Here is a 15538-nt window from a genome sequence, read left to right as displayed (position 1 = left end):
GTGAAAGCATGTTAACCTGTCGTGCTTTTTGTGCTAGTTAGCACATCTTCGAAAAGTTGGACGTCCGGTAAATTTTTTACAAATAATATCAAAATTTGTCAGAGGTTGTACATTTGGATTCCTTGTTTCAAGTGCTTTCTATTGATATATCATATGTCATAGATCTTGGAGATGTAGCTCAAGTTATTGTACTAGTTAGCATATGTCAAAATTGTGCTAGTTAGCATTGTCCGGGACATGAAAAAGCATGACAGGTTAACATGCTTTCACCCATGTATGTAGGCACTAGGTACGGGAGCATAGCACCCAAAGGTTAGACGCTTCCTCTTGGGTATAATCCTTTTTTAATCATGGCATTGTGGTCATTGATCCACTCATGCATGGATTACCGCAATGTACCTTTGGTTTTACCATGGTTGAGACTGTGATGATATCTAAAGAGGTGCACTTGACCTTTGGTACTACTAGCCTCTACTTAGGTCTACTAGTATGTATATGTATCTACGTGTTTGTGTGATAATATACTTGTGTACGTATTATAGATGAGTGAGTAGGGTAGAAAGCTTAATCTTATATTGCTCTTTGTAATGTAGATGTCAGACGAGAGACCAACTGGTGGGGAGCAGCCAGCTGGCTCTTCATTTGGTTGGCTCACATCCAGGTGAGATCCCATCCGGGGTGGACATCGCCTCCAGTGGACGCGAGTCTTGAGTCGGTGAGAACAAGCAAAGAAATAAAGAATGTTTCTGGCTAGTTAACCCTAAACCATGAGTGTCATAGGTTTATTTTTGTTATTTGTAGGATGGCCATTCTACACCTACCCTTCTCAGGTTCCTCCACCGGTCGTAGATCCAGACCTACAGCGGGCTCTCTGTTTACGAGACCAGTACCTCTGAGAGACAGAGAATTTCTTTGGTTGCTACACTCCGCAGCAACTTGTGACCTACGGTATTTCTCTGCAGACTACACCATGGGGGAGTCAGGGAGGGACTCCTTACCTACAGAGCCTCGCACTGATGGCACCTCAGTCTACAACCCCTTCTTATAGTCCTACTCCCATTCCATCGCAAGGTCCTACTCCCCTTGCATCACAGGGTCCCACTCCCATGGCATCAGAGGGTCCTACACCACTCCATTTCACTCTTGCTTCGCTAGAACACCATCGACGAACCTCCTCTAGTAGCGCACATCGACGCTCGTCTCAGGGCAACGAGCATTGTGAGAGATGAAGCGGCAGCGGATCTTGTGGTTTTGCCTTTTTTGGTAGTGGTGGGAGAATGGAGTCCCTCCTTTCAGAGCGTGCCATGCCTGACGCAGAGCACGAGGATACTAACGCACCCTTGCCAGACAGGCATGGGCACTACTACAGGGTTAAATATGACGGGGAGGTGGACTTTGGCACAACACAGGACATGCATTTCGACACCATCTACAAATTCTTATACATTCAACATATAAGAAATGTTTTATAAAGTTTAGAGACTAGCTGTCTGATCATGCACGATACATTGAGGACGCTCTGTTAGCTAGATTTCCAAATGCCCCCGATCAACGTTTTTCACAACGGTGGTTGGAGGGCTACATAAAGCCATTTCTGAAAAACAAGCAGTCCAGTATGCGATGCGCAGTAGCCAACTAGGTCAAAGATCCAGATAGGAGTTACTGCGGCTGCAACATGGCAGACGCGGAGTGGGAGTAGGCAATTCAAGAAAAGAGCGATCAAGCTGCGATGGGCTCATCATACAGACAACAACGTGAGGCTCGCGCAAGACAAACTCCCACGCATTATGGCTTAGGCGGCAAGGGAGCTTGGAAGGACAAATATATAAGATTGATTAAATTATAACGTCGATCTGTGATTATAAAAATTGTAGTTGATGATTTGGTATTGTTATTGCTAACTTAGGAAAATATCACTCTCTCTACCAACCAGAGAGATGGTCAAGTATTGGGAGCTACATACAAAATTTGATACTTGGCGATGGTTGTTCAAAAACAACCACATCTCTCACAAGCAATTCGACACGGCGGTTGGATCACTACAAGCGGTAAGTTTAAACAAGTAATTTCGTATCAATTGTTTTGAGTTGTTGATAATTGTTTAATTTGGTTTGGGTTTATGTAGAATCAAAGTGATCAAATATACGTGCCTCTAAATGACGACAAGATAGAGTAGGATTAGATAGAAAAATATTTTGTCCAAACTTTCGTAAAGTCCCAATGTGGCACAATGTATATACAACTATGTACTTTTTATTGTAACTTTTTAAAATAGCTGATCTTCTGCATATTAAATTGTCAAGGTAAAGTAAATTCAATTTCAATTCTTGGATATTTTTTATACTCTTCCAGAAAACAATTGATATTTCATTGTTTTATGCAGTTCATAAATAAAGGTGCTCATTTGGGCCACCCAAAATTGGGTGGCCCAAATGAGCACCTTTATTTTTGAATTGACGTGTAGCGGCAATAAGCACGGTAATAGATGCGGCAACTGTCGTGGTAATAGCAACGACGGGTATATTTCCGCAACTATTACTGCGCTTATTACTGAGAAATCACTACCACATCCATAGCAACATTTATTGCCGCTTTCACAAATTTTCTCTCTTCTTTCTCCTTTGTTTTTTGCGACAATCCTAGTGGTTACAGACAACTCGTCTTATAGTGCCACAACCCCATTGCAGTAGAACCTAGGAGTAGGGTAAGTAGAATCTAACATGGAATCTCAAAGCATTGCTCACTCCAAAAGAATCATCTGGGAGTTGTTTATGTGAAGTTGAAAAATTTCAGGTCTACGGCTTGAAATAGCACCAAAAGACTCTCAACCAATGAATCCGGTTGGAGATTATGCTCTAAAAGTTGTATGAACCAGTGGGTAAGCTTAAAGATGCAATTGAGATAAATTTTCAAGAGTTTGCAAAAAACTCAGATTATTCACTTTTTCTTGAGATTTTAGGCCAAATTAAGTTTTGACTTGACTCAGAGGCTTAAAACAAGTCATAAAAAGTCTGTCCAGTGAATAAATTGCAAAAAGTGTTCATTTTAGGCCAAAAGTAAATAATCATGATAAATTACTTTCAGCTCAAAATTGACCAACGTTGAATTCAGAGACTCTATGCATGATTACCAATATCTTTTTGTAAAGGCTCATAGAATTTGGATCACAAAACAAACCCAAACCTTCAGGAAAACTAAAATCTGTACTGATTGTCGAGAACTTGAGTGTGACTTGGTAAATCTTGCTCAAATTTGGTGAACTTGACTCAGAGGCTTAGTTTGAAGTGTAGAACATGTGTATATGCTCAGATGACCAAAAATATGCAAAAAATTACATAATCGTGATTATTTACTTTTTTCCTGTTTTTTAACTTTTTCTACCAACTAAGCATACCACAAGTTTTATCACCTTGTATTGAGCACATATATCAAATTTGGTAAGATTTGGATCCATAAAGTAAAAAATTGTGGCCAGATTTGAAAAGTCAGTTTGCAGACAAAATTGTTGAAAAATTGAACAAAATTTATCCAAACTTGGTGAAACTTGACTAGGGGGCTTAAGTTGAGTTGCTTAACCAGTTTCTATCAACATTTTGGCAAAAAGTTGTCTTTGGGTCTCAACAGTAAATGGTTGTATTTATTTACATCTGATTCAGAATTGAACAATTTCGCAGAATTGTGTATACCACAAGGCTAAGCATATCAAGTAGACTTCACGCATCAAATTTGGTGAAATTTGGATCACAAAAGTGAGACTTCAGCGAGATTTTTGAAAACTGAGTCTACGGACATTAAACAATGGATAACTTGAATAAATCTTGTTCAAATTCATTGAAACTTGTCCATAGACCATAATAAGGTGATTACCTGGCAAAACAAGCCTAAAAAGTATACAAACTAAGAAAAGTAAATAATCGTAATTATTTACTGTTGAGACTCAAAGACAAGATTTTTGACTTTTGAGCTTGTACAATGTTAGAACAACATAATACAAGGTCACTGGTCAAGTTTGGGTTCCATCGGGTCCAAATCAGTACATGTTAGCTCAGTTTCCAGATTGCAGAGATTAGTCTTTTAGCTCTTTGCAAGGGTAGAATCTGGAGTCTCATTTGTTGACCCACTTAGCTCAGATTGAAATGATATACACAGACCAATTGTGATAGTTAGCAAAAATTGTATAGTCTTTGTGAAAAACTTCTAACTTGGTTAAAACTGACAAAGGAATCGGGTTGCATGCAAAGAATTGAGAGCTTGACAGGAATTGCATTTGAGTCAAGAGGAAAAATGGATAACAAGTCAATCCGGCTGTAAGTACTCTATCCAGGGCTTAACCAATCTATATGAATCTTAGATCTGGTCATATACTAGCAAATCAAGGCATATTTGGAGAGACCGCTAGTAGAGTATCCACCGAAGAGAGTGTGAATCAAGGTGATCACTTGGACACTATCTTTGAAGAAGTCTTAGACACCTATTCCGACTCAACATTTGAAATGTTTTCTTATTCGACTCATTCAAGAACCCGAACAACATTGTGATATAAGCCCATACGCACCTTTTATAAGACTAATGTCCCTGGAGCTCAAGTTTACTTAGATCTTAATGAAGAGTATTCCATTCGCATTGATGACCATGACATAGAGTTTGAAGAGGAAACCACGACAAACAAACAATGAAAAATATATATGGATAAAAACGGAACTCAATATTTAAAAGTTGAACATCCTAATGTGATAGACAAATGGGGGTTAGAGGTGAATACCATAATTTTGGATATGGCAGCAAAAGAAGGTCCACCAACTTTAGAATTTGAGGGATACGATCAAATTAATTTGAAACCTTTGAAACAGCTTAAGAAGAATAATCCTAGGATTGGAGTCTATTGTTGGGAGGATAGGAATGTCAAGGATCTTTTATGGACTTCTCATGCCAAATCAGGGCAGTTAACACCCATGAAAATCATCTATATCTTCAAAATCAAAGATAAGGGTTCAAGAGATCTACCAACTTACATTTTTAGGGATTGTTATAACAATAACTTTGTTATGATGAGTCTTGAGGAGGTAGAACATACCAAATACCAAGGGTACTCTATAAGGGATTGGATATTGGGCCAAGGACCAGAAACTATTTCAAGAGAGGAACTCCACGAGAGACCTTTTGGGAGCAATGTTAAAAAAACCCAAATGTATCTCATCACAAAGAAAACCAAGTGACACTAAAGCCAGTCCAGGGCTACATGAGTCACTATTTCCAACAGATTGGTTTGAAGGACTCGAGACAGACTGCCAGAAGAACTACATGTGAACCAAACAGACGTGTCAAACCAGCTAATTTTGAAAAATGGATCAAAAAATACAGTGGATTTGGGAATCCATATGACCACTGAGCAAGCTTCAGGCAAGTGCTGATAGCAGAACTCATATTTGATTTCCACTTAATTTGAGGGATTTGGAATGACTTTAGAATGAAAAGCATTGACATGGTTCCAAAGCATTCCACCAAGGTCAATCATGGACTTAAATACATTAGCTCAGGGATTTGTAGTTGCATGTTCCAAAACTGGGATAAAAAATAATATGGTAGCTCAAATCTATAACTTCAAATAAAAACAAGGTGAGTCTGTTAGGGATTGTGCAACTAGGATGAAGCAATACATTGCAAGATACCTAGAACTAGAAATATCTACAAAAGAAAGGTTAGTGTCATTGTTTCTAGAGGGATTGCTAAACAAAGAACTTCATGCTATATTGTATAGCAAGAAGCATATGACCCTAGAAGAGTATGTATCAGATGCTATTGACTTGGGAGAAAATTGTGATATTTTCAATGAAGAAGATGTCTCTTATGATACTCAGAGTGAGAAAATAGCATCCTCAAAACCAACACAAGTGGGAACAGCTACTGCAGCACCACTTACAGCCATAGAATACATGCTCAAAAGGATGAACTAAATGATGAATAACATGCAAAAAGCACCTATGAGAGGACCAGAAGGGATACCTCAACAGAGACAACCGATTAGGCCACAAAAATGGTGTGGTATCGAGGGTAAATGGACCAACCATGAGAGCAATGAGTGTTAATATTGACCAAAGTACGATGTAAATGTTCAATATGTACCTATGAGGCCACAAGGACAACCCATGCACAAATATTAGCCTAATATGGCCCCATCGCAAAGACCAGCGATGGGTATGAAAAGATAACAAACAGTGCTGGATCAACAACCTCCATATCCTGGACATAATGCAGTTCCTGTAAAGTACATGCATTCAGAAGGAGTCATAGATGAACAAGCACTAGTGCCTGTTACACCTTATGTGGAGCCTAACCCATCTACAATAATTGTAGAAGGGGAGTGGTATAATTCACATCCACCTTCAATGGAAGAACCTCTCACTTATGCTACACCATAGCTTACACTGATGTACTATGTAGCTAATCAAGGTGTTAGAACTCCTATGGTAAGACCCATGATTAAGACAAGGATTGGAAACTACCATAATTGTGGTGCAGATGATCATTGGAAAAATGAATGCCCAGAATCTGACAAGAACATTAAGCCCGTTGAAGCTTTTTGTACACAATGTTGCCAAAAGGGTGGACACTTTCTTGAAGACTGTCCAAAAAATCCGTTAAACAAGGGAAAAGCAGTGGTGAAGTAGTCTAAGTGATGCCTAGTAGCTCTTCGGAGAGTGAACCTATTTTCCAACCCAACCTAAGAAAAAGAAACATAACTCCTCAGATGAGTCGAAGAATACTAAAAATTCCTCTCAAAAGACCAAGAAAAGAAGAAGTCAAAGATATGAGATGAGAAAACAAAAACAAAAGGACAAAATTAAGAAAAAAACCAAGAAACTATTCCAGGAAAGAGTGAAAGAAACTGGAAGTGAAATCAAAGAAACCACAACGAAATCTGGAAGATCAATTTTGGTAGACAATTTTTTTTAGCCAATCAATGCAGCTTTGGAAGCTTTCCAAGCGGGACTTAAAGAAAGCCAAAACATGAAAAAAAAAAAGAAAAACTATCCTTCTCCAGACATGGAAGCAACCAAGCTTGAAGCTTATCAAAATTTGGCAAGAATTACTCAAGAAATGCTGGAAAAACAAAAACCCAAGCTTGAGAGTATAGCAAAATCCGAGGAGCTTGTGGTAGAAACCAATAAAGAGAAACCCCAAGTGGTGGTAGAACCCCACCTTGAAACTAAAGAACCAAAACTCATAGGGCCTGACAGTGAAGACGCCTTAGATGGAATTCCGTTCGTGGAGGAAGACTGGCCAAGACATTTATGGAAAAAAGTAAGGGGGATTAATGGTGGGAGCATAACTTTGAGGTCAGCTCCTATAGAGGAAGTTTGGTTAGACCATTTACCTCATGATATGGACAATGATATACAATCCTCGTATGAGGATTGCAAATCTGAAGTATCAGGAATGTTTAAACCGACGACTTTGAAAACACTACCCTCTTACTTAGGAGACAACGAAGACGAATCTATAGTGTGTAAAACCACTCAGATAAAAAGAGCGGAACAAATCCTGGAGGTAGACAAAATCCATTCAATCATGTCTACACCCATTTAATGTACTCTTACCTTGGGAGAATCGTTAAAAATTAGACCATATATATGGAATGATTTATAGAAAACTCGAGAAGGTGGGGATAATAGGGCTAATTGCAAAAAAATTGGAAAAATTGAAACACGCATTGGATAACAAGTAGATTAGATATGTCCCAATGAACAAAGCCGGAGAATACTACGAGGGGGAAGAAGGAAACACAACCCTTCCTGTGAGATATAATGATGTGGAAACTATGGAAATACTCGACAGTGGATCTGGAATAGCCATAGCCACAAAGTCAGTATAGGAATCATGGGGAAAACCAGCCATTAGACAAACTCAAATGAAATTACAATTGGCGGATGGACACATAGAAAAACCCTTAAGATTGCTTGAAAAAGTGATAGTTAGTTCCTGTGGAATTGATTATCAACATACTTTTGCAATAGTGGACTTTGGAAAGAAACTTAACTATGAAATCATCTTGGGAAGACCATTCATGCGGAAAGTACAGCTCATTCAAGATTGGCGAAACAATTACCTGTATTTGAAGCAAGTGGGATCAATCACAAGGGTCAATTTGAAAGATCACACTTATAGAGATGTAATAAAAACACCTATTCAAGAATTCACCTATTTCGATGCGTGAAGCCTCAAAAAACGGGAGTTTAAAACTAGAAGAATGTATCTTAGAAAGGGATTGCACATATGAAGCATATATACCAAAACCCTTTCCGGAGCATTTGTTTAAGCCATTTGAGTGGACTCAAATCTTGGCAACAATGGATGTGTGTGTGAATAAATCTATGCCTACTCAATTTTGCAATGAGGATGGTTGGTTATGACATAATTCCCATACAAATGATCTCAACCCTTCACATTGAAGATGAAGTTCAGGAACCCAAGGACTTATTGAAAGCTCAACAAGTCTTTTTAGACCTCTATTATGATGCTATTGATGAGTTTGAAGAACATTCAGATACATCCAATGATTCTAGGTCGAAAAAAGAACATGTGAGAGCACAACTGCTCCTAAAGGAAGGGGAGGAAAAGGTTTTTGACTTTCCAAACCAGAAAAGAAGAAGACAAAATGGTATAGAAGAAAAAGAGACACAAAAAACTTGAAATCTAGACCTATGCCATCAGTTTCTAGCAGGATACAGTTTCTAATGCAGATAGATGCACATGATTGTGTCAAAGATAAAATCATGGGTCGATATCCTTCAGAAAACAAACAAGGAACATCAAAGACATCACGGAAAATGACAAAGGAAACTCAATAAAAACCTAAACACTTGGATGATGATTCATCTATGACGCGAGTGGAACGAAAGAAGAAATATCAAGAGTTGGAAAAAGCTCTAAAGGAGATGTATACCACTAAAATGGAAACAATCAAGGAAGAGAGTACAGATGTAATGAGTATTCCATCCCATTACCAAAAATATACTCTTGAAAACCGAAAGATCATAGTCAAATAACATCTAAGAGAACTAAGAAAATAGGGTGAGTCATATAAAGGACCTGAAAATGCAAAGAAGATAGATCTAGCCAAACCAAGAGAAGAGAGTAGACCTGCCTACATTGCAAATGACTTGACTCAAGAAGAAGAAGAGCTTTTGCTAAGCTTACTGAAAGAGTACTGGGTGGTCTTATAAAGATCTCAAGGGTGTTGATCCAAAAATATGTCAACATACCATACCTATGAGAGATGATGCGAAACCAAGTAGACAAAGGCCATATACTTATAATGAAACCTTTGCCAAAAAGATCAAAGAAGAGATAGAAAATCTCAAGGAAGCCTAATTCATTTATGAAATTGAACACACACATTCGGTGTCTCCAATTGTGGTGGTACCCAAGAAAAATGGAAAATTAAGAGTGTGTGTCAATCTCAAAAAAGTTAATGCAGCCACCATTAGAGATAACTACCTCTTCCAATCACCGAGCGTGTTTTAGAATGAGTTGTATAAAAAGAAGCTTACAGCTTTTTAGACGGCTTTTCAGGGTACAATCAACTTTTGGTTGATCCCAAAGATCAGCATAAAACTGCCTTTGCAACTGAATGGCGTACTTTGCCTATAGGGTTATGCCTTTTGGGTTAACAAATTCTCCTGCCACCTTTCAAAGATTGATGAGCCATTCATTTAAAGAATATCTTTGAAATTTCTTGGAAGTATATATGGATGATTTATGTGTACATTCATCAATCCGGGCTGATCATTTTGAACACCTCAAAAAGGTAATAAAAAAATGTAGAATTTATAGGATTTGCTTAAATCCTGAAAAGTGCACATTTATGGGTAGACAAGGAAAAATTCTTGAACATATAGTGTCTAAAAATGGCATAGCGATCGATATGGATAAAATTTCTATTATTGCTGAATTTCCTAGACCAACAAAACTGTCAAAGGGGTTCAAGATTTCATGGAACATTGTGGATATTACAGACGATTCATTTACATGTAGTCTATAATTGCAAAACCCATGTATGGGCTGATTACACTCTTTGTATGGACTAATGAGTGTGAAGAATCCTTCATGAAGCTTAAGCAAGCTCTCACTTCAGCCCCAATATTGAAGGTACTAGATTCGAATAAGATATTCCATATACATGTTGATGCTTCCAATTTTTCCATTGGATGTATATTAGCCCAACCAGACAGAAGAAGTCCTCTACGACTTCTACACCAGATGCATTTTCCTGCCATCAAGCAATATGTTGGCATTCGAAGAGGCTTTTTACACAAGATTCTTCACATGGTGGACAAAGATTTTTGGGCCAGTGATCAACAATCTGACATCAAGGTTTGTTGGCTATTTTGCCATCGAACTAAAAAACAAAGTCACTATTCAATTTTTGCAAGTCAAAGAAAGACGCATCAAAAATGAAAAATCTCTACATGCACTTAAAGACCGCCTCGCTAGCCATCAACCCAAAGACTATTTCAGCCCATGAAATTGTGTCAAGGGACTACACAGTCAAGGAGGGGGGAAATGTTAGCAGCAAGCTAGCCCATGTAACATTTCTTGGGAGCTTTTATTGTAAAACCACTTATTCTTTTGATAAATTTGAGAATATTGTAACTCCTATTTTCTAGATGAATATTGTAATAGATGAGCCGGGGCTATAAGCTTCCTTAGCTAGGGCTCCCAAATTATTAGTTTTTGACCAAAGAAACCTTGGCCAAGGTATAAAGGCCAATTTTTGTAAGTTATTTTTCAAGTTTTGGATAATAGAAACACAACGTGAGCTAACGGCGTTCACTTCTCTCCTTTTTGTGCTTCCTACTCCCTTCTCGGTTGTCACATTGTAGTGCCGTATGTTGTGTTGCAACCGCATGTAAGCGCTCTATGCCTTGACGTAGACATTTCATGGTAAACTGTAGCTTTTGGCGTCGCCGACCCACAGCCTCTAATTTCATCCTAAATAGGAATTTAAGCTAGAAAATCACAAAATAAGCATAGGCGGGATATTGGGGCATCATTGCTAAGCATTTAGATGCATTCGGGGTCAAAAATGACTAGGTCAAAACTCACTGGGACTGTTAATAATCGTGATTTTTTCACTTGACCTAAAGTGAGATTTGAGACCATAAGCATGTGTGCTTAGGTCTTATATACATGTCGTAGAAGTTTTGTAACATTCGGATGTCGTTTGATGCTATAACGGTTATGATATGTTTGCCGATTAGCAACTAGCTTTTGGTGACTTAGGTCATTTGAGTGTATCTTGAGTTAGCTGCGAGTTGTCTATTGTTTTCCAGGAGATTGACACCCTCTTGTAGTCTCTATGCACTAGTCGAGTCAGCTTTGTCTCATGGATTGACAATTATGTTTGTGGTTCTTGCTATGTCTGCAATAAAATAAGAGTGAGGTTAGAAACCTGTCCCACAAAGAGAGTTAGAGAGAGAGAGAGAGTTAGACATCATAAGAAAAACTGTAACTACTCTCAAATATCCATAATGTCTTGAATGCAAGCACATACTCCTTGTGTGTGTGTGTGTGTGTGTGTGTGTGTGTGTGAGAGAGAGAGAGAGAGAGAGAGAGAGCGTGTCATCTTTGTATCATTCCAATTTTATTATGCTTCAAATCTTTGAAATATTTGGGATGTTAGAATATTCTTTAACTTTTTTATTCACATCAAAAGTTTCCTAAACTCTTGACTTGTCCACATGTAGCCCTCCTCTTCTACCCCTGCATAGTATTGACGAGAGTGGATGCTCATGACCCAACATATCAACAAAGTGTGGCGGCCCTATGTATGTCTTCCTTGACTAGGTGACCTCTCTCTCTCTCTCTATCTCTCTCTCTCTCTCATGAATGCTCGCACGAATATGTTACAACACGACACACAACAAGTTGACATTCCGCATGTTTCAAGAAGGATGGATGACTCATACATGTATAATCAAAGTTCTAATGATGCAAAAGAATTGGATCACTATGGAAAGTCACTTCTACATATGTGCAATAGTACCGGAATGCTCATTGCAAATGGTGTATCTTTATGGCAAGGCACCAATGACTTTACATATAGAAAGCACAATGGTGATAGTGTGATTGACTATATGTTGTTTTCGGAAGCCACATTAGAATACATACAAAGCTTTACACTTGGTGAATGGAATCCGCAATCGGATCATAGGATGCTATGTATTGACCTCAAGTGTGGTAAAAGACGTGAACATGTAGCCTCCAATCATGATGTGAATCATTTGTACCTACAGCTAGACTTCAAACAAGCACCTATATATGTGGATATGGTGGACCAAATGTTAAGCATGAGAGAGCATCAAGAGAGCCCAACATTAGAATGCAAGTGGAAAGTTTTCAAAGAAGGAATTTGCTCCTGTGCAAGGGAATGCTTTTCGGTGAAACACATGTCTTGCAAAAGATCTAAGAAGGGTAGCACCAAGAAGAAATGGTTCGACATGGAATGTCGTCAAGCCCGAAAACACTTGCTAAGGTTGGATGCAAGCAAAGACAAGGAAAGTTACTTGGAACATTCACACACATACAAAGCACTTGTTTAAAAAAAGAGGAGAAGATGGGAAGTCAAAAAACAACTTGTTTTAGCGCAAGAGAAAGCACATGCATGTGGCAAGTTTTGGCAAAATCTAAAAGGAAAGCGTGTTGAGAGCTTTGGTGACTTGACTCTTGAAGATATGTATATGCAATGCAAGAACCTCTATGAGCAACCCAATGCTGATAAGATGGAGAATTGTAGCTCTCTTCCGTTCATGCCTCCCTTCTTTATCATTGAAGATGTATGTTGCACGCTTGAGAAACTTGCTACCCACAAGGCAGGGGACCTTCAAGGTGTCAAGGCTGAAATGATTAAATGGACAAGCAGGAAAACACAATATTGGATATGCGATATCTTTAACCTTGCACTTCAGCATGGCATGCCTCATGATTGGAGTGAAAATTGGATCAAACCTTTGCACAAAGGAGGAGATGTAAACAATGTGAACGACTATCGCACTATAATGGTTGGTTCTTTGATGGCAAATTTATTTGGATGTATCATGGAGATGAAGATAAGTGAATTGAAAAGAACGGGAAACATGTGCTAGGCCAAACAAGTTTTTGAAAGCATCAAGCACTATTGATCACCTTGTCACTCTTCGAGTTCTTATGGAAGCGTCTTGATTGAAAGGAAAAAAAGTTGTATTGTTGCTTTGTGGATTTCAAGAAAGCTTTTGACATGGTACCACGAGGAAATCTTTGGAGACGTATGCAAAGCCTTCAAGTGCCGAGAGAATTTATGCATGCAGTCTTTCACATCTACCAAAAAGTGGTATGTCGACTACGTATGGGAGATGGAATTTCAGAATTTTTTGCAAGCACCATTGGTGTCAAACAAGGATGCCCACTTTCCCCAAGCCTCTTTGGGCTGCTCATTGATGAATTGGAATGCATGATTCTTGGTTTTATGCAACAAGAAGGTATAGAAGAGGTTAAATTTGGAAATGCGGTGATCATGGTTTTGCTTTATGCCGATGATGTAGTGCTCTTGGCACATATCTTAGAAGATGCACAAAAGCTTATGAGTGTCTTGGAACGCTTTTGCCTGCATAGCGGGTTGATCGTGAATGGATCCAAAAACAAGGTTATGCTTGTAAAGACCCTCAATGATGAAATCCATGCATTGTATACAACAATGAGCACCTTGAAGTGGTAGATAGCTTCAAGTACCTTGGCCTTGAGGTTCCATCCAATCATAGATGGAAGGATTGCACAATGCGTCGCTTGGAAGCCGGAAAGAGGGCTTATTATGCATTTGAGAACATGTGCAATGCTGGAGAGAACAAGTGTTGGGCTCTCAAAAAGTACCTCTTTGACACATTGGTGACACCGGTGCTTCTTTATGGAGTGGAGGTGTGGGGTGGTAGCATCGAGAAGTCTACTTGGAAAGAGTTTGAGAATGTCCAAAAGCATTTTCTCACCAACTTTCTCCAAGTCAAGACACAAACACCCTACATGCTCTTACTTATTGAGTCCGGATCGCTTCCCATTGAGGTCTTGGGCATGCAAAGGGTTGTGGAGTACATGATTAAGACACAACGTAGCCCTCTGTATTGACTTCCTAGAATCGCATATGAAGCAAGTCAAAAGGTCCAAAAGACATGCAAGAGAAAAATACTAAGTTCGGGGTGGATGCTTGCCATCAAGAAATGGTTTGGAAGATGGGATGCATGTCACTTGGTCAAGGATGCGTCGATCGACTCCCAAGTTAATGAGGCCTTCTTACAACACCAATGTATCACGTGTTGGGAGAAATCTAGAGGTTCTCGCTTCAGCCATTACACCACACACATTTCCCCAAACTACAAATCTTTCTTCTTCTTTGAACGCGGTAACCGAACCCATCCCTACATCGTTGCGCACATCCCATTAAGTGCAATCCGCACCATTGCCTCCGTTCATCTTAGCTCCCATTCTGTGCACTGTGAGACAGGATGTTGGGGCACTGGCGAGGAGTCTCATCGACTTTGCACCTTATGCCCTCGTCAAGTGCGAGAGAGTGAGTACCACACACTACTTGAGCTCAGCTTTTGACCACATTAGGTCCTCTTTTTCCCATATATTCAGCCATGATCTCTCCCTACATACCTTCCTCTCCCAACCACGATGTGGACTCTCTATTGCGACGCTCATTTCAGCCATTTGTGAGCATCAAGAGTCACTTATGACCTCCACTCACACCACGTGACATGTTCATTTTGTCCCATAGGTCATATTTGACCTCCGAGGACAATAATAGAACTATCTATCTATCTATCTGTGTGTGTGTGTGTGTGTGTGTGTGTGTGTGTGTGTGCCAAGCCCTTGAGACCTTCTTGCGCCTGCCCTTTGTATCCAATATGGCCTTAACTTTGTTGATATATCTTCAATGCACATTTTGTCCCCATTAAGATGTGCGCAAAAAATAACAATAAATTTTGCAATTTTAGAGAATTTTTCTACTATTTTCCCATGCTTTACCTCCTGTTGACCTAGTGATGACCTCAAAGTAAACTGTATGTGTGTGTGTGTGTGTGTGTGTGTGTGTGTGTGTGTGTGTGTGTGTGTGCGTGTGCGTGTGCGTGTGCGTGTGCGTGTGCGTGTGCGTGTGCGTGTGCGTGTGCGTGTGCGTGTGTGTGTGTGTGTGTGTGTTGTGCTTGAATTGATTGTTTAACAATAGTTTGAACTATACTATCTAAAACTATAAAGTCTAATAAGTTTTTTTCTTTTTGCAAAAATTTTACTGGTCCCCACTTTTTTTAAAGGGTACCACTAAAAAGTGCAAAAAGTGGTACCACCTATACATGCTTACACCCACAAACTATTGAACAACAGAATGGACCAGACTAGACTTTATAGATTTATAATAATATATCATTAATGAAGCTAGAGTTACTATACACATGTAAAAGAAAGAGAACATATGTAGCTATCTATTGAATTTATTTGATCTTTTAACAAT

The sequence above is a fragment of the Adiantum capillus-veneris genome, chromosome 17 (assembly GCF_014529385.1).
Source record: "Adiantum capillus-veneris isolate H3 chromosome 17, ASM1452938v2, whole genome shotgun sequence".
Lineage (NCBI taxonomy): Eukaryota > Viridiplantae > Streptophyta > Polypodiopsida > Polypodiales > Pteridaceae > Adiantum > Adiantum capillus-veneris.
Note: the sequence above shows the minus strand (reverse complement) of the source record.